At 35.8% G+C, this 26,755-nt stretch overlaps 1 protein-coding gene across 13 annotated transcripts in view; it reads right to left on the bottom strand.

Annotated features, from left to right (window-relative positions):
• Positions 1 to 26,755, bottom strand: part of Enox2 (ecto-NOX disulfide-thiol exchanger 2) — a 344,879-nt gene that overhangs the window by 275,642 nt on the left and 42,482 nt on the right. The gene's annotated exons all lie outside the window — the stretch shown is intronic.

The raw sequence follows: 26,755 nt of genomic DNA, 5'->3' as shown, positions 1-26,755 counted from the left end.
TTAACTACCCTGGCCAAGAGAAGTGGAGCAATATGCATACAGAACCATGTGATGTATAGCACAGCTATGAAAATATGTAACAACAATAACCAGCACTAAGAATATAATAATGCAAGGACCAATCATCTACTGCTCCCTGGGGGAAGAACCAGATGGCCTAAAAGACCAGTTCTCATCTCTTAATTTCTTTGATTGATAAGGAAGGATACGCTTCTATTCAGGTCTCATGAACAGTGACCCCTTTTTTCCTCTGTGGACAAAGTTGATATACTACCACTTTTGCTTCCAGATATTAAACTCGTATTTAATTATATGTGTGTTTGGTAATGTATGCATTCAAAAACTTTCGCTGACAAAAATGGCCCTGCATCCATCTCTTTGTCTTTCAGTTGCTGCACACAAATGCAGCAGGGAAGTGAGGAATTTAAATGCACAGCAAGCAGCTAATGTATCTCTCCATAAACTGGTCTACATATCATGCCAAGAGTAGAAGCAAAAAAGTCTCAGATACAGTCTTCCCCATAAAGAGGCAAATGAAGCCAAGGGACTAAGTAGTAAGGAGGAAAATGAAAGGCTAAATTGAGATTATTAGTGCATGCCCTTTTAAAAATTAATCAAAAGAACCATTATCCTTGTCAACATTGAAGATGGGTTAAACTCTTTTAGTGCAAAGGAGAAAGAAGAGTGTCCACTTTTTATTCTAAACAAAACCAATAATATTTTCAATGTAGTTAGATAAATGCCATTTCACTTCAAAAGTGGTTATACTTGAGCAGTGGATAGAGTTACTATGTTATGTGAAAGGATAAGAGGCAAAATAAGAATGTTTAGAATAAAGAGGAATATACAGAAACAAAGAAAATCTTAGCAGTGTGCACTGTGCCTGTCTTAGACATCACTGGATAGATAGAAAAATACATCTTTATATGGCTCCATACAAATTGCTCCTGTATCTCACATGTAAATATACAAATATATAATTATATTTCGATACATAACATATGATAGCCAAGCAGACATCAGGGGCCAGGAAAGTACACCTGAGTCAGTCGGCTAATGAAGTAGAAAGAAGCCACAGGAGACTATGGCAGGTAAGGCTGAAAAATCAAGGTTAACAAAGAGGTCATTCCTTGAAATTAAAAAGTCTATTTGGGGATACATACATATACGTATGTGCTACTTTAAGAAGTATATGCATGTTTTACTTTAAGAAAATCCATTATTTCCTTATCCAACCTATAAATCATAGGAGTGGTTATTTGTATTACAGAAGCATTTTATATGGCAATCTTTTCAAATGCCAGCCTATCACTGTACTTCTAAGTAAGATTTGTTTCTATAAATACGAAATTTATATATTCAGTTTCTCGGAAACTTTTATTGGTGTAAGTGAGGTATCTCTACCATTGAGCTTCATGTAGACTTGCATTTGATTTTTTTTTTATAAATTTGAATTCTGAAATACAGTTTCTTCTTAAAGCTTAGAATGCCTGTATTATCTACACTTCAAAACCAGGAAGCTGAGATTATGTCAAACAAGTCCCCATTGAGGAAGTAGAGTCTCATCATAGAAGTGAATGAGAAAACATTCTTGAAATATTTTAAAGGCTCAAGGACAAATTCAGGAGGTTGTGATAAATAAGACATAAGAATGTTCCCAGAAATCTTCTGAAAAGTTTGTATTGTATTGTCTGTATTTCAAAACTCATACATTTTCACATGTTTGTTAAAGACAAACCTCTAAAGGAGCTCAGAGTGAGGTAAACACTGAGGTCTAGTTTAATGTAGGATAAAATGTTTTTATACTATATCTAAGTTTCATCTGATATGCTTAAGATCTGTGAATAAATAAATATGAATAGGATTATTTTGAGGAACTCATGAGTCTATCCACTGTTGTTGATGTATATTAACATATAAGCACAAATTTTACTTATGTGAACTGCTAGTGGCTTTGATCTGTATATGGAAGTTTTAAAAAATGTTCCCAGTTTGTAAAATGTATTATGCTATTGCACAGAGGACTTAGATATTAATTCCAAATATGACAGATGCTGCCTTGAATTCAATTATTAAAAAAATAGTCAAGTTGATGCATTGGTAGAGTAGTGTCTAATAGGTAACTTCTAAGTAAAAAAGACCAAAAGACAGAGGATCCATAGAAAAATCAGAATGAAAACCCAGACAACTGTCTATTCTTCTGTCAACCCAGACACACATCCTAAAGACAGTTCCCAGACACTTTATAATATGATATATACTGTTGTTTACATCAACAGTGTGAAACCTTGGCTCAGTAACAAAACAAATTTAAACAAGCCATTTTGAGACTAACCCTTTAATTTTTCAGATGATTACAGTCAATAAATATTTGTTGACTATGATACACATAAACTATTACATCATATAATGCTTAAAAATTCTATTATGGTAAAGATAAAGTCACTCTAAGTAAATAACAGTTTCAACATGATTCAAGGCTAGCAAATCTGTTTCCAGTCTTCTAAATAGCCCATGTTTCCAACTTAGTTAGTTATAGACTCATATCTTTGAATCATCTAATAACCCCAGCTTCAAATTTCTCTGAAAGTAGCCTGGTCACTCTCTACATGGAAAGTGATGAAACTGGTCTTAGTTTTTCTAGCCCTCTAGGTTTTAAAAAATAACTACAAATTACAATTATATACAATTAGAAGATCTTAAGAATATATAAGGTTATAGTTCTATTTATCACCTTTGTCAAATAAAGATAAGCACCTAGAGTGAATTATAAATTCTCAGTACATATTAAAATGTAGACCATGACAGATACACTAAACTAAGGTTATTCACTGATCTAAAAATGATGGGCAAAGATGGGATATATTTGTCATTTACTATAACAGAGACATTTCTCAGACCAGTAAAAATAAACAAAAATGTCTTGTAGAATTCAGCAGTGAAGCCATCAGGGCCCGGGCTTTTCTTAGTTGATAAGTTTTTAATTACATTTTCAATTTCATTGGTTGATATTGGGTTGTTCAGAATTTTTAGGTCTTCTTCGTTCAACTTTGGTAATTCATATGTATCTAGGAATCTGTCCATTTCTTCTGTGTTGTCCATCTTATTAGCGTATAGGTTCTGGAAGTAGGTACTGATGATCATCTGGATTTCTGCTGGGTCTGTTGTAATTTCACCCTTTTCATTTAGAGAGGAACTGCTGCCACTACTGTTTAAACTCTTCAATGAAATTGAAAGGGAAGCAATACTCCCAAATTCATTCCTGGAAGCAAGCATCACCTTGATCCCCACAGCAGAGAAAGACCCAACTGAAAAAGAGAACTATAGGCCAATCTCACTAATGAACATAGATGCAAAAATCCTTAATAAGATACTGGCAAACAGAATGCAGAAGATCATCAAGAAGATCATACACCCTGATCAAGTGGGATTCATCCCAGGGATGCAGGGATGGTTCAATATACGAAAATCAATTAATGGAATACACTATATCAATAGAGCCAAGGACAAAAACCATATGATTATCTCCATAGATGCAGAAGAAGCATTTGACAAAATCCAACATGCATTTATCATCAAAACCCTACAAAAAATTGAAATTGATGGTCTCTACCTCAAACTGATAGAAGCCATCTATGAAAAACCAACAGCCAATATCATACTAAATGGTCACAAACTGAAATCCTTCACACTAAAATCAGGAGCAATACAAGGATGTCCACTATCACCACTCTTGTTCAATATAGTTCTGGAAACATTAGCCATGGCAATTAGACAAGAGAAAGAAATAACAGGAATAAAGATAGGCAATGAAGAAGTCAAATTGTCATTACTTGCAGATGACATGATACTCTATATAGAAGACCCAAAAACTCCACCAAAAGTCTTCTAGACTTAATAACCAAATTCAGTCAAGTAGCTGGTTACAAGGTCAACACACAAAAATCAATAGCTTTCCTCTACACAAATGACAGACTCACTGAGAGAGAAATAGGGCAAATAATTCCTTTCAAAATAGCATCCAAAAAACTGAAATACCTAGGAATCATCCTAATGAAAGAAATCAAAGACCTCTTCTCTGAAAACTATAGTACTCTGAAAAGAGAGATTGAAGATGATATCAGAAAATGGACAGACATCCCCTGCTCCTGGGTAGGAAGGATTAATATAGTGAAAGTGGCCATACTTCCAAAACTGCTATATAGATTTAATGCAATTCCAATTGAGATCCCAGCAGCATACTTCATGGACCTTGAGAAAACCATCCAAAAATTCATTTGGAACAAGAAGAGACCCAGAATAGCAAAAGCAATACTAGGTAACAGAGACATGGCAGGGGGTATCACAATCCCCAACCTGGAACTCTACTACAAAGCTACTGTGAAAAAAATAGCACGGTACTGGCAAAGAAACAGACCTGCGGAGAAGTGGAACAGATTAGAAGATGGAGAAACAACGCCAGACACACTCAGCCATCTCATTTTTGATAAAGGAGCCAAACACCCTCACTGTCTCTTTAATAAGTGGTGCTGGAAAAATTGGGCTTCAACTTGCCAAAGATTAAAACTAGACCTATATCTCTCACCATGCACTAAACTAAAATCAAAATGGATTAAAGATCTAAATATTAAAATAGAAACTCTGAACCAGTTGGAACAGAGGTTAGGTAGAACCCTTGAAGAAATCGGTGTAGGAAAAGATTTGATGAACAAAACCTCAGTTGCCCGTGAACTAGCACAAACAATCAACAAATGGGATCTCTTCTTATTAAAAGGCTTCTGCACAGCAAGAGAAACCACCAGCAGTGGGAAGAGACAAGCCACAATATGGGAAAAATCTTCACCTGCTCTTCCTCAGACAAAGGTCTACTATCTCGAATCTATAAAGAACTTAAAAAGATCAGACCTCCCAAATTTAAAGACCCAATCCGAAAATGGGCATCTGAAATGAACAGACATTTCTCACACAAAGAAGTAGAAATAGCAAATAAATACATGAAAAAACGTTCAACATCACTGGTCATTCGAGAGATGCAAATGAAAACAACGCTGAGATTCCACTTCACTCCAGAAAGAATGGCTGCTACCATGAAATCAACCAGTAACAAATGCTGCCGGGGCTGTGGGGAAAGAGGAACCCTGCCCCACTGCTGGTGGGAGTGTAGACTGGTGCAACCACTGTGGAAATCAGTATGGAGATACCTCAAAGAACTAGGACTGGAAGTCCCATTTGACCCAGCTATTCCACTGCTGGGGATCTTCCCCAAAGAATTAAAAGAATCATACCACAGTGATATATGTGCACCCATGTTCATAGCAGCACAGTTTGTAATAGCTAAAACTTGGAAACAGCCCAAATGCCCATCAACTGGAGACTGGATAAAGAAAATGTGGTTTTTTTAATAAAATGGAGTACTACTCAGCCATAAAGAATGAGAAATTAGAGACATTTATAGCTAAGTGGATGCACATTGAGGCAATACTCTTAAGTGAAATAAATAGGACACACATGTGTAAATACCGAATAGTTTCTCTGGTGTGAGAAACTGAAAGTGTAAATAAGGACTAAATGTATAATAGGTCGTGTGAAATAGGAAGAAAAGGGGCAAAGGGGAAGGAAGTGGGAGGGCTAGGGGAAAGGATAGAAGGGAATGGGATTAATATGAGAAAATGGAACAATAGGTACAAAATCTTTGTAGAATAGGGAGGAGTGGAGGGGTTGAAGGGAGGGCTGGGCAAGGGTGAAAAATAAGAACCAAGAGAGTCTATGTAAAGGTGCAAATTTCCAATGATGAATGTCATTATATTGTATACCTAAAATGTACCAATGATTAGAATGAGCAATCGATAATGTAAAACAGGAAGAAAAGGTCCAAAGGGGTAGGGGTAGTGGGAGGGGCAGGGGAAAGGAAAGAAGGGAAAGGAAAAATGCTGAGAAATGGAAAAAATGGAAATAAAGTCTTTGTAAATAGGGAAGGGTGGAGGGCGTGAAGGGAGGGCTAGGAATGTGGAAAAATTAAGAACCAAGATGCATTATGTAAAGGTACAATTCCCAATGAGAAATGTAATTGTGTTGTATACCTTCAGTGTACCAATATAAGAATTTAATACAAAAACAAACAAATAAACAAACAAAAAATAAACAAAAAAAAGACTGGCAAACAAAAACCATAAAAGTACCCTTAAATTAAATATTACAAACCTAGCAGGAACTTTAAAAGTGGTATGCCTATTTTTTTTACTAAATGGAAACTGAAATTACATTTCACCTTTACATTGTAAACTCCTTTTATAATACTTTTCTCTATTACTAATGTGCATTACAAAGAGGTACCAGTATCTCAAGAATAAATTAGGAAACCAAACAAACCCCAAATATGTCTTGCATCAAAGCCAATTTGCTCCTTCCTGGTACACTGGGAGCAGCACCAGTAGCAGTATCTGGTGACAGTAGCTTTTCTCTAAAACAGTCTTATATTTGTGTCAGAGAGGGAATACTCTGACCAAACTGTTGCTAGAGGGTCTGTGTGCTAGATGTGGAAAACTTCAGTCCTAAATGATTTCCCCTTGAGGAAAGCTCAACATCTTTATCAGCAGTACTAGCTAATCTGTTATGGAGAAGACATTGAACTGTAAAACAGTGGGCAGGCAACAAAAGAGGCAAAGTAAGGATAAACCAACTAACCCCACAAAAAGAAAGGAGTTACCACAGCAAAAGCTAAAAGCAACAATTACACTGAAACTTCCATAGAGATGCAGTGACAAAGAGAAGTCAAATGATGGCTCAATGATATTTTTAAAGCAAACAAACAACCTAACTAAACTCTCAAAAACAATTTAGTAAAACTCAAATTATATATTATTTATTTTCTTAATATTTATTATAGACAACTATCAACTGTTACATAGTCAAACATATACAGTAAAATAAGTGACAGCCGTGATTAGTACTACCTACATATGTTCTATGTTCCACATCCAGTCTATTCCAAAGTCTACAGTCAGAAGACAAGGCCCAAAGAAAAGTGGTTGAAGGAATGGCAGGTTAGGGGAGACAATGAAAACAGAAAACCTTAGAACACCTGGAAAGATTAAATAATCAATCAAGGGTAGCCACCACCAGTACAACCACCAACACTAAACATTTAATTGTATGACAGTCACTTTGCTAAGTATAGAGACATGGGGCTATGTCCAAGGAGAGATGAAGTATCATCAAAGTGAATTTTAACATTCTTTCAGTCATGACATTTATGTGTCAAACACTCTGCAGGTCATGCAATAATTGGGAACTAATAAACGGTAGTAGAATGTCATAGAAAGAAACCAGATTGGAAATTAGAAGATGTAGGTTTTAGTTCTAAGAGTATTATGAAGTATTTGTGACCTTAGACAAATCATCCAATTTTATTAGGCCTAACTAAAAGATCTAAAAGTTAAGAGATGCTGGACCAATCAGGGTTTTCAATTTCTTTAAAACAGCCAAAGCTTTCCTGAAATGACACCTCTACATATAAAAGAGTAGACATAGAAATCTTATGCTTGAAGTGAAGATCATTAGTCTTATATCCCCTCTCCTGGGCCTCCTCTTCTTGGAAGCAGCCTTAATAGTATCTATCAACACAGTTTGAAAATCCATGGGCTAGATATTTAAGGTCCTTTCTACAGCTAATATAACTACTGTGAAACTCCCCTCATCTATATCTTCAAAGTCTTTGTTCAATACATTCCCAAAAATATTTGTTGAATATTAGAAAACACAAGGTAGGATTTCCACTTCAGAAGAACTTGACATTTTGTTGGAGGAAACAAAATAAAATAATATGGGGATGCTCTTCAGAGGAAGGAGAGCTTTAAAGAGCAGGGACCACTGTAATAAATTGTTCACTTCTTACCTATTTTTGTGGCTCTGACATCAATGCCTAGGCAGAAGGCACTCAAGTAAGTATTGAATAAATGAATGAATTATTATGTTCACTGAAACTTAAAAGGTGAAGAGTTTAAAGTATTTTCCATATTTTATGGAATATTTTTATATGCACTAAATTACAAGAAGAGTAAACAAATTTCTCCATTATTCATTCTACTATCTACAATTACTTATAAATGGAGATATTTTTTAGAATAAAAATAAAACAAAAAAAGCACACCCATTATGTTAGCACCTTCCTTATATCAGCAGAACAAATAAAGGCAAAATTCCACCTAACCATTTGAAATATAATTCTGTAGGAATAAATCATCAGACTAAATTTTGTCTTGGCAGGAAATCTTTCTTCCAATGAACTTATTTATATGAAGGTCATTAATTTGCTGCAAGTAAGCAAGTCTCCAAAGTAGGTAAATCTAGTTAGAAATAAGGGCCATTTTCTCTCTCTTCCTTCTCATCTCCATTAGTGGTGGAAAGAAGGCAAGGAGGTGGAGAAGAAGGCAGCTGTTTTTCTTTTTCTCCCATGCTTAAATTCTGTCCAGTAAGATACACTGTGTCTTTTTAGACTCAAAGTCAGCCAGCAGGCGCTTAAGTAAAATTAAGACAACTGTACCAATTGAAGAGAAATTGATGGAGAGCTTACTGGAGACAAATCATTTGAGTAAATGCTTTGCCTGTTCAAGGAACAATATAATTTCTAAAGGAAATCTTTCTGGAAATGGTCAGGTGGCTCTATAATTTTATGGGTCAAGGGACATCAGTTATCCAGGACAAGTGTTGTATATAACTAATGTACTGAAATCTGAATTGTTTCCCTAGAAGACTACTACATTTGAAAGGACATGAAGGTGATTTGAAATTTCATTTTTGTTTTAGTGTAGCCCTAGTATTTTAATATGGTATACATATACAATTCCTATTCTGAATATGCCTTATAAATTGGCATATTTTTTTAAACATCCTGGGAGGGTATAAACAGTTTTTTTTCAATCTATGGTACCTGATACTCGAGTTGCTTAGAGAGATATCAAACTAACAGATAAACTGATAAATACCTTGTCCCTTTCTAGTCTTCCTTGCAGGTGCAATGTCATTGAAAGGAAAAGATTTCATCTTCTCCTCTGCTGTGACAAGTACAGAGATCCCACTCTGTATGGGACTCCACAGGTAGCTGGAATAAAAGTTACATTGAGAGGGTATATAAGGCAGTGTGCTGACTGCTCAGAGTAGATGACATCATTGCTTTCTTCTATTCATTTTAATTACTCCCATGCAAAATGTGAATGCAATTCAAGGTCTCAAACTTCATTTGGAAGACCTACATTTAGAATTGATCCAATTATTCTAGTGACCACATGATTTTTAATGCACTAGGGCAGGTGGACTAACTGTTCCTTGCCTTCTATCATTCAAGCAAAATGTGAAAATTTCTGGTCAGGAGTTGTCAAGTTTTGAACTTACCATTTCTCATCAGAGGGCTACAATTGCCATCTTCAGAAAGACTTTGTCACCATCCTGTAGTATTTTAACAGAACATGAAATGTGGCTTCAATGAGCATAAAAAAGAGAGAAGTGATTTTATTTTCTTCTCACACATTTTGATCTGTTTGATATATATATATATATATATATATGTCTAAAGTTATTATACTAGGATATAAATTATTTGGAATTCTTCACACTAAGTACTCAGAATTTTCTATTATTTCCTTGCTTTTCCACCTAAATCACTTGTAATGTATTTATTCAATCAGTCTAAACATTTATTTAGAACCTACTATATGTCAGGGACTTTTCTAGGCCATGGAAATACAAAATGAACAAAACAAAGCTGTTTGCTTTGGAGATGCTGCTTTGGAGCTTTTATACTTTAGGGGAGAGAGACAAGGAAGAAATCCATAGACATAAAAATATCAGAAAGAGGCAAGTGATATGAAGAACAAGATATCAGCCAATAGTAATGATAATATGAAAAAAACAAACCAGGGTAAATGTATAGAGAATAGCAATGAAAGTCCACTCTGAAATGGAGACACTTAAAGGTAGCTTTGAATGAAATGAGGACTCATCCTGATTCGTTTTCTTTATTCAAAAACAATCCAGAAGTTCACTAATATTATTGTGTTCTGAATTGGAAGTCAAAAAAGTCATAGAGTTGAGACATTTGAGAAATACCATCAGGATATTCAAAGAAGTCATAATCATGCTGAAAATATCTACTAAAAGCCAACAAATGACTCAAGGGATGAAAGAAGGCTGAGAGGGATATGACTGAAAAATATTATTTCATTGAACATTGTGAATGAGAATTTGTAGGTTCATGTACCCAGTGTTAGGGCAAATCGTACAAATGACAAATCAGAGAAATAAAAAATATATCCCAGTTTCCAGTTCTAGGACATGATGAGTACTTTCACTTCTTCATATCTCTCCCACTAAGTACAGCTAAAAGCGTAGACATTATATATAAAACAAATACTATAAGATGACTCTCAAAGGTGGAGAGAAGAAGGTAGACTTACTAGGGACTTCAGGAGCCAGAGAATGACAGAATGGTAAGTTCCTTGGGTATTCTTTTACTTTTTATAAATCAGACTTGATATTGGAGAAGCCAGGACCTCAGACATGCCAATGAGCAGACAATAAAATAGCTGCACGAAAGTCAGTTTTCTGTAGCCAAAAAACCAAAAAGAGATAGCCTAGCAAGACAGAAACTTAAACAATAGCTACATTAATCCAGTCAAACACCACAGGGAAAAACTGCAGCCTTATCCTCTCCTCATGAACAAGTACTAAATGTGAAACCTAGACTTCCACTCTCTCCAGACACTAAAGAGGTACCTCAACCACCATAATGGAGTGATGGTTAGAGAAGGCCAAGAGGCAAGTTGGAGTTCTCATCCCCAACCCTGAAGTGTCAGTGAAGGCCACATGGTAAGCAGGAATCAGGTGTCCATCATTCAGGGTGGTTTAAACAAAAGCTTAGAGGGGAGTTTCAACTTCTACTCCCAACAAGTGTTAAGGTGTTCACCTTCCCCAAAGTGTCAATGGAGGCTGACTGGAAAACTTGGATTTCTACTTCCATTTGGGAGTAACAAGGTGGTGATAACTTCCCTTGCCAGTGTGATGTCAGAGGAGACCTACTAAAACAGAAGGTTTAAATAAGACCTAGAATCTCAAAATATAAAACTCAAAATGGCAAGAATTCAATTTTTAAAATCACTTAGATTAAAAACCAGGAGAAAATCATTTTACAGGTGTACAGACATCAATACCAAGATGATACAGATGTTGAAATTATCTGACCAGGATTGAAAAATCAGTCTTCATAATGATGCTTAAAGAAACAATTATGAACATAATTAAAACAAATAACAAAACATTTTAGCAAAGAAATAAAGATATGAATCAAAACCAAATGGAAAATTTAGAACTGAAAAATACTATAACCAAAGTTATAAAAAAAACCCACTACATTGGCTCGACAGGAGAATGGAGATGACAAAGTAAAGAATCAATGGATCTGAGGATACAATAATAGAAAATATCTAATATGAATAATAAAGAGAAAGTAGAGTAAAAAATGAGCAGAACCAGAGGGACCTATGGGACCCTAAGATCTAATGTTTATTTGACTGAATTCTCAGAAGAAGGGAAGAATAGGTATTCAAAGAAATAATAGGTAGAAACTTTAGAAATGTTGTCAAAGACACAAACCTACTGAATGTGAAAGTCAAACCAACAAACAATACACACACACACACACACACACACACACTCGGAAAAAATCTATACCAACATACTTAAACTACTAAAAGCTAAAGACAAAAAGTATTGAAAACAGTAAGAAATAATGCCAATAGCTATGTGATAAACAACTAGAATGACAGCAGACATATAAGAAAAAGTATACACCATGCTCAACTGGGGTTTATTCCAGAGACGCAGGCTGGTTCAATATTCAAACATCAATTGATGGAATTCAACATATTCATGGGCTACTGAGGAAAAAAATCACGTAATTATATCAATTGATACCAATAAAGCATCTCAAACATTTAACCTAATTCAGGATAAAAAGACTTGGAGAACACAAGAGTAGAGGGGGAATTTCAACAACTTGGTAAAGGATATTTACAAAAATACCTAGAGCTAACAACTTGCTCAAAAGCAAAAGACCGAATTCTTTCCGTCTACTATCAGGAATAAGGAAAAGATATCTGTCACCACTCTTTGTAAAATTAATTTTATTGGTAGATTTTAGGTATACAATATAATGATATTCGTCATTGGAAATTTGTACCTTTACATAATATATCTTGGTTCTTATTTTTTCCCCATTTCCCTGCCCTCCCTTAAACCCCTTCACCCCCTCCTGATTTACAAAGACTTTGTTTCCATTTTTTCCTTTTCTCAAATTAATTTCCTTCCTTTCTTTCCTTTCCCAAACCCCTCTCATTTTCCCTTCCCCTTTGGACCTTTTCTTCCTATTTCACATTATCTATTATACCTTTTTATATAATATACAGTACTGGAAGTTTTGGTCAGTGCAATAAGGCAAAAAAATATGTGCAAATTTGAAAAGAAGAAGCTAAGCTGTCTCTATTTGTGTATGACATGATGGTGTACATAGAAAATATTCTAGAACTAATTTCAAAATCAACAAGGTCAAATAGTATTGTCAGTACTAACATACAAAAATCAATTGTATTTCTTTCTATATACTAGCAATGAATATGTGAATAATGAAAATAAAAATACAATACCATTTGCTATTATTAAAAAGAAAAATATGGTGCTCGTGCTCCCAGCCCAGAGAAAGGGGCTTCCAGCCGCTATTGCACCACTCGCAGCCCAGAGGAAGGGGCTTCGCGGCCATCGTTCCACCACTCCCAGCCCAGAGGAAGGGGCTTCCGGGCCACCATTCCACTGCTCCCAGGTCAGAGGAAGGGGCTTCTGGGCCGCCGTTCCACCACTCCCAGCTCAGAGGAGGTGAGAAACACAGCCATCAATACGCCAATAGCAACCCCCCGCCACCCCGGGTCAAAATGAGAAGACACGTAAACAAGTCTCAAAACCAAACTTCCAGATCGCCTACAGCAACTCCAAAGGGAAATGAGATGGAACACTGCTACTCAACCACCTGGACTCTGCAAACTGGCAACATGAGATGATCTGGAAAAAATGAAATCAGAAATAATTTCTCAGATAAGAGCAGAGATTGTGCTCATAGTGCAAAACATGAATAATAAATCTAGAGAGGAGCTGAGGAACATGATGGAAACCCAACACAGGAAACAAATGGAATCCATAAAACAGATACAAACAGATTTCCAGGAGATCAAAAACTCCACTGATAGTCCACACAGCAGAAAGAGCCAATGTGAGGACAGAATTTCAGATATAGAAGATAAGATTGCAATTAGTGACCAGGAAAAGAAAAATTGCTTCAAAATTGTAAGGGACACAAGAAATCAATCCAGCAGCTACTAGGCGACGCAAAGAAGAATAACATAAGACTGATTGGCGTCAACAAAGAAACAGGAGAGAGCGCAGATGACATAAAAAAACTGTTCACAGAAGTGACAGCAGAAACCTTCCCAAGCAGGGGAAAAGAACTTGACATACAGAGAAGTGAGGCATATAGGACTCCAAATAGCCTTGATCAAAAAAAAAAATCTACACATAGGCATATAATTGTTAAGATTCCAGAAACCCAACAGAAGAACAAAGTTCTACAAGCAGTTAGAGAAAAGAAATAAATCACATAGAAAGGAAAGCCCATCAGAATCACAGCAGACTTCTCAATGCAAACCCTCAAGGAAAGAAGAGCTTAGGAGTGACATATTCCAAGCCCTAAAGGAAAACAGCCTCCAAACCAGATTGATGTACCCTGAAACACTATCTTTCAAAAATGATGGACAAAAAAGATACTTTCATGACAAAGAGCACCGAAGGAATTTCATGAATACGAAATCAGCACTCCAAAAATTTTTAGACAATATGCTAGGAAAAGACAGTGAAGATCAGAACCCCAGGAAACCCACCAGAGTGAATCCGTCGAGCACAACATGAAATTAAAGCAAAGGGGGAGAATCCAAAAAAAAGAAAAAGTCATGAAAAAGATAAGTCAATATGTATCAGTTATAAGCATCAATGTTAATGGTCTCAACTCATCATTCAAAAGAAATAAACTGGCAGAATGTGTCAAGAAGCAAGATCTAACAATATGCTGCATGCAAAAAACACACTTAATTCAAAAAGAAATGCATAGACAAAAAGTAAAAGGGTGGAAAATAATACTCCATACGACAAGAACCCAAAAAGAAGCAGGAGTAGCTATCCTCTTTGCAGATCAAGTGGATTTCAAACCAACACTGATTTAGAGAGACAAAGGACACTACATCCTTGTAAAGGGAACAATCCAAGAGGAAGAGATAACAATCATAAGTATCTATGCACCAAACACTAGTGTCCCCAACTATATAAAAACAAATACTAACTGACATGAAAAATCAAATAAGCACTAATAGAACAGTAGTAGGGGACCACAATACCCCACTGTAACAAATAGATAGATCAACTAGACAAAAAATAAGCAACAAAATACTAGAACTCAATCTAACTCTTGAACAAATGAACTTAACAGGTGTTTACAGAGTCTTCCACCCCACAAAATCAGAATACACATTCTTTTCAGCTGCACACAGGGCATTCTGCAAAATAGACCACATACTAGCTCACAGAACATGTTTAAGTAAGTGCAAAACTGAAGTTATCCCCTGTATATTATCAGACCATAGTGCAATGAAATTGGAGATCTACAGCAAAAGAAACTGCAAGAATTTCATAAAAACATGGAAATTGAACAACACATTTCTGAATAACCTATGGATTACAGAGAAAATTAAAGAAGAAATCAGACAGTTCTTATAATTAAATGGACAATGACAGTACAACATATTGGAATCTATGGGACACAATGAAAGCAGTCTTACAAAAGAAATTCAAAGCAGTGAATAATCATATTAGGAAAACAGAGCAAGCCCAATTAAATGACCTGATGCTGAACCTCAAGCTTCTAGAAAAAGAAGAGCAGGACAATCCTAAAGCTCATACAAGGGAGGAAATTATAAAGATCAGAGCAGAAATCAATGCAATGGAGACCAAAAGAGTGATACAAAAAATCAATGAAGCCAAGAGTTGGTGCTTTGAAAGAATAAACAAAATTGACAAACCCTTAGCCAACCTTATGAAAACAAGGAAAGATAAGGCCCAAATCCATGCAATTATGAATGAAAAGGGTGAAATTACAACGGACCCAGCAGAAATCCACAGGATCATCAATAACTACTTTGAGAACCTACATGCCACTAAAATGGAAAACACAGAAGAAAAGGACAGATTTGCAAATACGTATGAATTACCAAAGTTGAACGAAGAAGACCTACAAATTCTAAACAACCAAATGACAATCAGTGAAATTGAAAACGTAATTAAAAACTTGCCATGGGCTGGGGATTTAGCTCAGTGGTTTTGCTGCCTACTATGCAAGCGTAAGGATCCGAGTTCGATCCCTGGTACCAAAAAAAAAAAAGCTTGCCAACTAAGAAAATCCCAGGTCCTGATGGCTTCACTGCTGAATTCTACAAGACTTTTAGAGAAGAACTACTGCCACTACTGTTTAAACTCTTTAATAAAATTGAAAGGGAAACAATACTCCCAAATTCATTCCTGGAAGCAAGCATCACCTTGATCCCCAAAGCAGAGAAAGGCCCAACTGAAAAAGAGAACTATAGGCCAATCTCACTAATAAACATAGCTGTAAAAATCCTTAATAAGATACTGGAAAAAAGAATGGAAAAGATCATCAAGAAGATCATACACCCTAACCAAGTGGGATTCATCCCAGGGATGCAGGGATGATTCAACATACATAAATCAATCAATGTAATACGTCATATCAATAGCGCCAAGGACAAAAACCATATGATTATCTCCATAGACGCAGAAAAAGCATTTGACAAAATCCAACACGCATTTATGATAAAAAACCCTACAAAAAATTGGAATAGATGTTCTCTACCTCAATCTGATAAAAGCCATCTTTTAACAGCCAGTGTCATACTAAATGGTCAAAAACTGAAATCCGTCACACTAAAATCAGGAACAAGACAAGGATGTCCACTATCACCACTCTTGTTCAATATAGTTTTGGAAACATTAGCCATGGCAATTAGACAAGAGAAAGAAATAAAAGGAGTAAAGACAGGAAATGAAGAAGTCAAGTTGTCATTATTTGCAGATGACATGATACTCTATATAGAAAACCCCAAGAACTCCATCAAAAGTCTTCTGGACTTAATAACTAAATTCAGTAGAGTAGCTAGATACATGGTCAACACACAAAAATCAATGGCTTTCCTCTACACGAACAACAGACAGAAATAGGGCAAACAATTCCTTTCACAATACCATCAAAAAACCTGAAATACCTAGAAATCAATCTAACTGAAGAAATCAAGGACATCTTCTCTGAAAACTATAGCACTCTGAAAAGAGAGATTGAAGATGATTTCAGAAAATGGAAAGACGTCCCCTGCTCCTGGGTAGGAAGGATAAATAGTGAAAATGGCCATACTTCCAAAGTGCTATATAGATTTAATGCAATTCCAATTGAAATCCCAGCAACATACTTCACGGACCTTAAGAAAACAATCCAAAAAATTCATTTGGAACAAGAAGAGACCCAAAATAGAAAAAGCAATTCTAGGTAACAGAGACATGGCAGGGGGTAACATAATCCCCAACTTGAAACTATACTACAAACCTACTGTGATAAAAACAGCATAGTACTGGCAAAGAAACAGACCTGAGGATCAATGGTACAGATTAGAAGATGCAGAAACAACTCCAGACACAATCAGCCATCTCATCTTCGATAAAGGAGCCTAACATCTTCACTGGAGGAAAGATAGCCTCTTTAATAAATGGTGCTGGAAAAATTGGGTTTCTATTTGCCGAAGATTAAAACTATACCTATATCTCTCGCCATGCACTAAACTAAAATCAAAGTGAATTAAAGATCTAAATGTTAAAATAGAGATGCTGAACCAGCTGGAACAGAGTTTGGACAGAACTCTTGAAGACACTGGGGTAGGAAAAGATTTTATGAACAAAACCTCAGTTGCCCGTGAACCAGCACAATCAGCAAGTGGGATCTCTTCTTATTGTAAAGCTTCTGCACAACAAGAGAAAGCACCAGCAGTGTGAAGAGACAACCCACAATGTGGGAAAACATCTTCACCTGCTGTTCCTCAGACAAAGGCCTACTATCTTGAATCTATGAAGAACTTAAAAAGATCAGACCTCCCACATTTAAAGACCCAATCCGAAAATGGGCAGCTGAAATGAATAGACATTTCTCAGAGAAAGAAGTAGAAATAGCAAATAAACATATGAAAAAATGTTCCACATCACTGTTCATTCGAGAGATGCAAATGAAAACAATGCTGAGATTCCACCTCACTCCAAAAAGAATGGCCCCTATCATGAAATCCACTAATAACAAATTCTGGCAGGGCTGTGGGGAAAGAGGAACCCTGCTCCACTGCTGGTGGGAGTGCAGACTGGTGCAACCACTGTGGAAATCAGTATGGAGATACCTCAAAAAACTAGGACTGGAAGTCCCATTTGACCCCGCTATTCCCCTGCTGGATATCTTTCCCAAAGAATTAAAAGAACCATACCACAGTGATATATGTGCACCCATGTTCATAGCGGCACAGTTTGTAATAGCTAAAACCTGGAAGCGGCCCAAATGCCCATCAACTGGGACTGGATAAAGAAAATGTGGGTTTTTTTTTTTAATAAAATGGAGTACTACTCAGCCATAAAGAATGAGAAATTAGAGACATTTATAGCTAAGTGGATGCACATTGAGGCGATACTCTTAAGTGAAAGAAATGGGACACACATGTATAAATACTGAATAGTTTCTCTGGTCTGAGATACTGAAAGTGTAAATAAGGACCAAAATGTATAATAGGTAATGTGAAATAGGAAGAAAAGGGGCAAAGGGGAAGGAAGTGGGAGGGCTAGGAGAAAGGATAGAAGGGAATGCGATTAATATAAGAAAATGGAAAAACAGGAACAAAATCTTTGTAAATAGGGAGGAATGGAAGGGTTGAAGGGATGGCTGGGCAAAGGTGAAAAATAAGAACCAAGAGAGATTATGTAAAGGTGCAAATTTCCAATGATGAATGTCATTATATTGTATATCTAAAATGTACCAATGATTAGAATGAATAATCGATAATGCAAAATAGGAAGAAAAGGTCCAAAGGGGTAGGGGTAGTGGGAGGGGCAGGGGAAAGGAAAGAAGGGAAAGGAAAAATGCTGAGAAATGGAAAAAATGGAAACAAAGTCTTTGTACATACTGAATGGTGGAGGGGGTGAAGGGAAGGCAGGGAATGGGGAAAAAATAAGAACCAAGATACATCATGTAAAGGTACAAGTTCCCAATGAGAAATGTAAATGTATTGTATACCTAAAATGTACCAATAAAAGAATTTAAGGTAAAAAAAGAAAAATATTTATTAATCTAATAAAATGTATACATGACATATGAAAATTACAAAATAATGAAAGAAATCAAAGAAGACAGTAACAGACAACATACAGTGCTTATGGATTAGAAGACACAACATAGTAAAAAAGTCAATTCTCCCTCAAAAGGGCATATAGGTTAAATGTTGTCTCTCTCAAATTCCCAGTGGGGATTTTTTTCTAAACACAACATATCCTAGGACTTAAATGCATGAACAAATAAAAATCGTTGGGATCTAGAGCTTAGTGAACAGCTCTTTGACATGACACTAAAATGTATATCCATAAAAGAAAAAATTCATAAATTACTGATCACTGAAATTTTTAAATTTTGCTGTTAAAGACTATTAAAGGAAAAGATACAGACTGGCAAAAACTATATTGGCTAAACACATATTTGACAAAGCAGTCATGTACATGGAGTATATAAAAAACTCGCAGATCTTAACAGTATAAACACAAACAAGTGATTAGAAAAAGGTCAAAGTACTGTACTTAAAGAGACATTTCACCAAAGAGTATGTATGGACAGCAAATAAGCAGAAGGAAAAATATTCGAAATCACTTGCTCTTAGGGAAATGCAAATTGAGACCACAAAAATCACTCATATCAAAAGAATACCTAAAATAATTCCATAGCACAATGGGATGATATGATTCACAATAGTCTACTATATATTTTGTGAAGAACAAGAAGAGAGGAAGCTCAAAGGCTCAAAACAAAGAAAGTATAAGGAGAGGAAGCACATTACTAATTATCCTAATTTGATCAATACATACATACTATTAACATGTGTTGAAATATCACACCATATCTCATAAATATGTACAACTGTCATGTTAATCAAAAATTTGAAAAAAGCCCAAAAGCAAAACACAGGAACAATGCCAAATGCTGCCAACTGCTGAACACCTGGATCATTCATATTGGTGGAAACATGAAAAGGCTCAGCCACCCTAGAAAGTAGTTTGTCAGTTTCATTTTTTAAAAATTACGGGACACTTTATCTACCATTATGGTACTACATTTTTGTTCAAGGAAGTCATTTCATAGTAAAGAAGAGTTGTAAATGAGCCTGTGCCCACAGAATTCACTATTCTTGCCATGTTTCCATACTTGCCAGAATGACAGAATTGCTTTTTGAAGAATGAACAACAGCATAAACTAGGTGGCAACACCCTCCAGAGGCAATGTCTTCCCAGATGCTCTAAATTGATGTCTGATATATGATTATAATATATAAATAATATGATATATTATTTCTCCAGTAGCCAGGATTCATGGATCTAAGAATAGTAACTCGGGAGGGACTTGGTTGATTATTACCCCTAGCAATCCACAAGCAATTTATTTGTTTTCTGTGGGTTACGAGCTCCTTGATGTTGGCTCTGCTGGAGGTCTCAGATCCAAAAGGAGCTAAGGTTACAGTCCCTAAAATATTGTTTAAGATAGACTGTATTTCAGTCCATAACACAAGTCTTAAAAATGTTGAAACTATTTAAGTCATGCAGAGCATGTTCTTTGACATAGTGGAATTAAATTAGAAATCAATAATAAAAAGATAACTGGGAAATATAAATATTCCTTGTGTCAAAGAAGAAAGCACATAGAATATTAAAAAGTACTTAAACTGCATTAACATGGAAATAGACATATCAAAATTTGTGAGATAAAGTAAAGCAGTGCTTAAGTGAAATACATAGTATTAAGTGGTTACTGGTTCATAGCATATTTATTCATAATATAGACAAAAATTGAAAACCACACAAATGAGCACCAACTAGTGAAAGGATGAGCTAATTATACTTAATTAATACAAACTGAATATTACTTAAAGCTACAAATGAACATACTCACTACCATGGGTTAATGAAAAAGAAAAAAGGCTAGGGAAAGAAGCTAGACACAAGCAAGTAGAGTGTAGATCTCATTTATATGAAGTTCTGTAACAATTTATGGTGATAGAAGTCATAATAGTAGTTGCCTATGTAGGTTGGAGGTTGACTGGAAGGAGATATGAAAAAACTTTCTGGTGAAATTAAAATGTTTATGTCTTCAATATAGTGCCAATTATTATTGTACTCATTTGTCAAGTCATTAAACTGTACATTTAAGATCTGTGCATATCATTATGTAAAATTTATCTCAATATTTAGAAAGGTTTTCCTGCAATATTATTCACAGTAGCCACAACATAGAAGCAAATTAAATGCCTAGTATAGATGAATAAAATGTGTTATATAAATATATATACACAATATGAATATATAAAGAAAATGTGGTACATATATATATGTATACACACAGTATGGATGAAGAAAATGTGGTGTATACATATATATGTGTATAGAAATGAAACATTATCCCAGTTTAAAAGAAGTGACAACATGGATGGACCTGAAGAACATCATGGTAAGTGAAATAAGCCAGACATATAGGCCAAATACTACACTCATATGGTGAAAAAAGTAGTCAAACTCATAGAAGCAGAAAATGAAATGGTGGTTGCCAGGGGTTGGGAGAAGTGCAAAAGGGGAGGTATTAGTCAAAGGGTTCACTAGTTATTCCTTCTCAGTTTTCTTTGCTGGTTCCTCCTCTTCTCTCCAACTTTTTAATGGTATATTAATCCAGGGCTTAGTATTTGGATCTCTTCTCTGACTTCATATACTTGGTTATAAATACTCTGCATAAACTGAAAATCCTGAAATGCTCAGCGCTAGTCCAGACCTCTCTGCACCTCAGACTCATATCACCTGTTTGACATTTCCTCTTAGCTTTCTAATAAGGATCTAATAAGCTTTCTAATAAGGACCCTGCCCATATCCCTGTAATCTCTTCCCAAGATAGCAACAGCTTTGGCGCAGCACAGGAAACAATCAACAAAATGAAACAGCAACTTATGGAATAGAAGAAAATATGTGCAAATCATATATCTGATAAAGAGTTATTATCCAAATATAGGAACTCCTACAAGTCCATAGAAAAAAAATAAAATTTTAAAGCCAAAGTTCCTGAATTGGCATTTCTTCAAAGACTGTAATAGTTAACTGTGGTGTCAACTGTATAAGAACTGCCCAGCTGATGGGTTTTAGCATAGTTCTGGGTGTGATTGAATGATGGATTTACTGATGAAGACCCATCTTGAGTGTGGGTGGCACCAACCAAACGGCTTGTAGCTTGGATGGAATAAAAAAAGAAGAGGAAAGGCTGGTTTCTGTTTCTTTGGAGGAGCTCTAGTCTGCGCCACTGCCTTTCTTCCAACACAGTCTCTTCAACCTTTCAGTGAAGACACTTTGGCTTCCTGATAAGAATTCGCATGGGACTCTGCAGTGAGCCTCAGGCCTTTGAATTTTGGCTGGATCCTTCAGATCTCCAGCATAGAGAGACCTTTCACATTCTTTCACACTTGTCTCTGCAAGCAGCCATTGTAAGCCTACCTTGTAAATTCTTTCCTATATATATATAAAATTTGTTCCTCTAGTGAGCACTGACTGAAACAAAGACATAATGTATAGTAAGTATATGAAAAAGTGTTCAACATCCTGATCATCAGGAAAATATAAATCAAAATCACCTGCTGGGTGGTTACTATAAAACAAAGATTAAAAATGTTCATGATGATGTGAGTAAAAGGAAACTCCTATTTCACATTACCTATTATACATTTTAGTCCTATTTACACTTTCAGTTTCTCACACCAGAGAAACTATTCGGAATTTATACATGTGTGTCCTATTTATTCCACTTAAGAGTATCACTTCAATGAGCATCCATTTAGCTATAAATGTCTCTAATTTCTCATTTTTTATGGCTGAGTAGTACTCCATTTTATTAAAAAAACCACATTTTCTTTATCCAGTCGCCAGTTGATGGACATTTGGGCTGCTTCCAAGTTTTAGCTATCACAAGCTGTGCTGCTATGAACATGGGCGCACATATATCATTGTGGTATGACACTTTTAATTCTTTGGGGAAGATCCCCAGCAGTGGAATAGCAGGGTCAGATGGGACTTCCAGTCCTAGTTCTTTGAGGTATCTCCATACTGATTTCCACAGTGGTTGTACCAGTCTACACTCCCACCAGCAGTGGAGCAGGGTTCCTCTTTCCCCACAGCCCCACCAGCATTTGTTATTGGTTGATTTCATGATAGCAGCCATTCTTTCTGGAGTGGGGTGGAATCTCAGCATTGTTTTCATTTTCATCTATCGAATGACCAGTGATGTTGAACATTTTTTTATGTATTTATTTGCTATTTCTACTTCCTTGTCTGAGAAATGTCTGTTCATTTCAGATGCCCATTTTTGGATTGGGTCTTTAAATTTGGGAGGTTGGATCTTTTTAAGTTCTTTATAGATTCGAGATAGTAGACATTTGTCTGAAGAAGAGCAGGGGGAGATTTTTTCCCACATTGTGGGTTGTCTCTTCACACTGCTGGTGGTTTCTCTTGCTGTGCAGAAGCTTTACAATAAGAAGAGATCCCACTTGTTGACTCTTTGTGCTAGTTCATGGGCAACTGAGGTTATGTATAATAGGTAATGTGAAATAGGAAGAAAAGGGGCAAAGGGGAAGGAAGTGGGAGGGCTAGGGGAAAGGATAGAAGGGAATGGGATTAATATGAGAAAAAGGAAAACTAGGAACAAAATCTTTGACAATAGGGAGGAATGGAGGGCTTGAAAGGAGGGCTGGGCAAGGGTGAAAAATAAGAACCAAGAGAGATTATGTAAAGGTGCAAATCTCCAATGATGAATGTCATTATATTGTATACCTAAAATGTACCAATGATTAGAATGAATAATCGATAATGCAAAATAGGAAGAAAAGGTCCAAAGGGGTAGGGGTAGTGGGAGGGGCAGGGGAAAGGAAAGAAGGGAAAGGAAAAATGCTGAAAAATGGAAAAAATGGAAAAAAGTCTTTGTAAATAGGGAAGAGTGGAGGGCGTGAAGAGAGGGCTAGGAATGGGGAAAAAATAAGAACCAAGATGCATTATGTAAAGGTACAATTCCCAATGAGAAATGTAATTGTGCTGTTTACCTAAAATGTATGAATAAAAGAATTTAACAAAAAAAAAAAAGAAAAGGAAACTCTTGTACTGTTAATGAGGATGTAGACTGGTGCACAACGGAACAGTATGGAGTTACCCTCCACAAATTAAACAAAGAATTATGATCCAAGAATCACAGTTATGGGTATATATCCAAAAAAAATGAAATCAGGATTTAAAAAAATAATTTTCTCGGGGGTCTCTTTTTTTATTAAGTTTATTGGTACATTTTAGGTATACAATATGATGACATTCATCACTGGGAATTTGTACCTTTAAACGATATATTTTGGTTATTTGTTCCTGATTCCTCTGGCCTCCCTTCAACACTTCCACCCCTCCCTATTTAAAAAACTGTTAACATTTTTTCCTTCTGTCATATTTATACCTTTTCCTTCTTTCCTTTCCCCTATCCCTCCCACTTCCCCTTCCCCTTTGTATCTTTTCTTCCTATTTCACATTATGTATTGTACATTTTGATCCTTATTTACACTTTCAGTTTCTCAAACCATAGAAATTATTTGGTATTTACACGTGTCCTATTTATTTCACTTAAGAGTACCGCCTCAATGTGCATCCATTCAGCTATAAATGTATCTAATTTCTCATTTTTTATGGCTGAGTAGTACTCCATTTTATTTTTAAAAACCACATTTTCTTTATCCAGTCTCCAGTTGATGGGCATTTGGGCTGTTTCCAAGTTTTAGCTATTACAAATTGTGCTGCTATGAACATGGGTGCACATATATCACTGTGGTATGATGCTTTTAATTCTTTGGGGAAGATCTCCAGCAGGGGAATAGTGGGGTCAAATGGGACTTCCAGTCCTAGTTCTTTGAGGTATCTCCATACTGATTTCCACAATGGTTGCACCAGTCTACACTCCCACCAGCAGTGGAGCAGGGTTCCTCTTTACCCACAGCCCTGCCGGCATTTGTTATTGGTTGATTTCATGATAGCAGCCATTCTTTCTGGAGTGAGGTGGAATCTCAGCATTGTTTTCATTTGCATCTCTCAAATGACCAGTGAGGTTGAACATTTTTTCATGTGTTTATTTGCTATTTCTACTTCTTTGTCTGAGAAATGTCTGTTCATTTCAGCTGCCCATTTTTGGATTGGGTCTTTAAATTTGGGAGGTCTGATTTTTAAAAGTTCTTTATAGTTTCTAGATAGTAGACCTTTGTCTGAGGAACAGCTGATAAAAATTTTTTGGGTTGTCTCTTCACTCTGTTGGTGTTTTCTCTTGCTGTGCAGAAGCTTTTTAATAAGATGGGATCCCAGCTGTTGATTCTTTGTTCTAGTTCACGTGCAACTGCGGTTTAGTTCATGAAGTCTTTTTCTACCCCAATGTCTTCAAGAATTCTACCTAACCTCGTTTCCAGCTGCTTTAGTGTTTGTTTTAATATTTAGATTTTGGTCCATTTCAATTTTAATTTAGTGCATGGTGAGAGATATAGGTCTAGTTTTAATCTTTGGCAAGTTGAATGCCAATTATTCCAGCACCATTTATTACAGAGGCTATCTTTCCTTCAGTGAGGGGTTTGGCTCTTTTGTCAAAGATGAGGTGGGTGAGTATGGCTGCAGTTGTTTCTGTATCTTCTAATCAAATCCACAGATCCTTGGGTCTGTTTCTCTGCCAGTACCATGCTGTTTTTATCACAGTAGCTTTGTAGTATAGTTTCAAGTTGGGGAGTGTGATCCCTCCTACCTTGTGTTTGTTGCCTACAATTGCTTTTGTTATTCTGGGTCTCTTCTTGTTCCAAATGAATTTTTGGATTGTTTTCTCAAGATCCATGAAGTATGCTGCTGGGATTTCAATTGGAATTTTATTAAATCTATATAGCAGTTTGGGAATTATGGCCATTTTCTCTATATTTGTTCTTCCTACCCAGGAGCAAGGGATGTCTTTCCATTTCCTGATATCCTCTTTGATCTGTTTTTTCAGAGTGCTATAGTTTTCAGAGTAGAGGTCTTTGATTCCTTTCATTAGTTTAGTTCCTTGGTATTTCTTTTTTTTTTTTTTTTTGGACACTGTTATGAAAGTTGTTTCTCTAGTTCTTCTCTCAATGAGTCTGTTGTTCATGTAGAGGAAAGCTATTGATTTTTGTGTGTTGACCTTGTATCCAGCTACTTTACTGAATTTGCTTATTAAGTCTAGATGAATTTTGGTGCAGTCTTTTGGGTCTTCTATATAGAGCATCATGTCATCTGCAAATAATGACAATCTGACTTCTTCATTTCCTATCTTTATTCCTTTTATTTCTTTCTCTTGTCTAATTGTTGTGGCTAATGTTTCCAGAACTATATTGAACAGGAGTGCTGATAGTGGACATCCTTGTCTCATTCCTGATTTTAGCATGATAGATTTCAGTTTCTAACCATTTAGTATGATGTTGGCTGTTGGTTTTTCATGGATGGATTTTATCAGGTTTAGATAAAGACCATCTATTCCAATTCTCTGCATGGTTTTTTACCATGAATGGGTGTAGGATTTTGTCAAATGCTTTTTCTGTGTCTATTGAGATAATCATATGGTTTTTGTCCTCGGCTCTATTAATATAGTATATTACATTTATTCATTTGTGTATGTTGAACCATCCCTGCATCCCTAGGATGAATCCCACTTGGTCAGGGTGTATGATCTTCTTGATGATCTTCTGCATTCTATTTGCCAGTATCTTATTAAGGATTTTTGCATCTATGATTATTAGTCAGATTGGCCTATAGTTCTCTTTTTTGGTTGGGTCTTTCTCTGCTTTGGGGATCAAGGTGATGCTCGCTTCCAGGAATGAATTTGGGAATATTGCTTCCCTTTCAATTTCGTTGAAGCATTTAAACATTAGTGGCAATAGTTCTTCTCTATATGTCTTGTAGAATTCAGCAGTGAAGCCATCAGAACCCAAGCTTTTGTTCATTGGTAATTTTTAATTACCTTGAAATCAGGATCTTGAAGAGATATCTACACATATGTTCATTGAAGTATTATTTCAGATAGCTATGATATGAAAGCAAATAAAATGTTTATATATGGAATAAATATATATATATGAATATTATTCAGCCTTTATAAATAGGAAATAAGTTGAAAGTAGTCAAACACTATTTATAATAGATATATCACTTATATGATGAATCAAAAGTAGTCAAAATCATAGAATTAGATAGTGAAACGGTG

This window comes from Heterocephalus glaber, unplaced genomic scaffold, assembly GCF_053883595.1.
Source record: "Heterocephalus glaber isolate CG9 unplaced genomic scaffold, H.glaber_assembly_v1.0 deba00001729, whole genome shotgun sequence".
Lineage (NCBI taxonomy): Eukaryota > Metazoa > Chordata > Mammalia > Rodentia > Bathyergidae > Heterocephalus > Heterocephalus glaber.
The sequence above is the reverse complement of the archived record's forward strand: the minus strand, read 5'-3'. Positions and strand labels throughout refer to the sequence as shown.